The sequence below is a fragment of the Penaeus monodon genome, chromosome 31 (genome assembly GCF_015228065.2).
Source record: "Penaeus monodon isolate SGIC_2016 chromosome 31, NSTDA_Pmon_1, whole genome shotgun sequence".
Taxonomy (NCBI): domain Eukaryota; kingdom Metazoa; phylum Arthropoda; class Malacostraca; order Decapoda; family Penaeidae; genus Penaeus; species Penaeus monodon.
This window is the reverse complement of record NC_051416.1, coordinates 23,297,555-23,297,843: the sequence shown is the minus strand read 5'-3', so window position 1 is coordinate 23,297,843 and position 289 is coordinate 23,297,555.

Below are 289 nucleotides of genomic sequence, written 5' to 3'. Positions count from 1 at the left end.
CTAACAATGGCATCAAGAAGATTCATCTACGGCAAGATAGATACCAGACATATCTCGTGAGAAAAAAAAAAAATATATATCAGCTGCACTTCAACAGGTTTATTAATTTTTTTTTTTCTTTTTGCTGTCATACTTCCAGAACCATAGGGTATAATCAGCAGAAAAATACATTCAAGCAGTCTGTATAAATCTTTTTTTTTTCAATCATTTAGTTTTGTGAAAAAAAGGGATGTGTAGGATTGGATTTTTTTTTTAGAAATATATTTTCACCCCAATGAGTAAGGGAAGT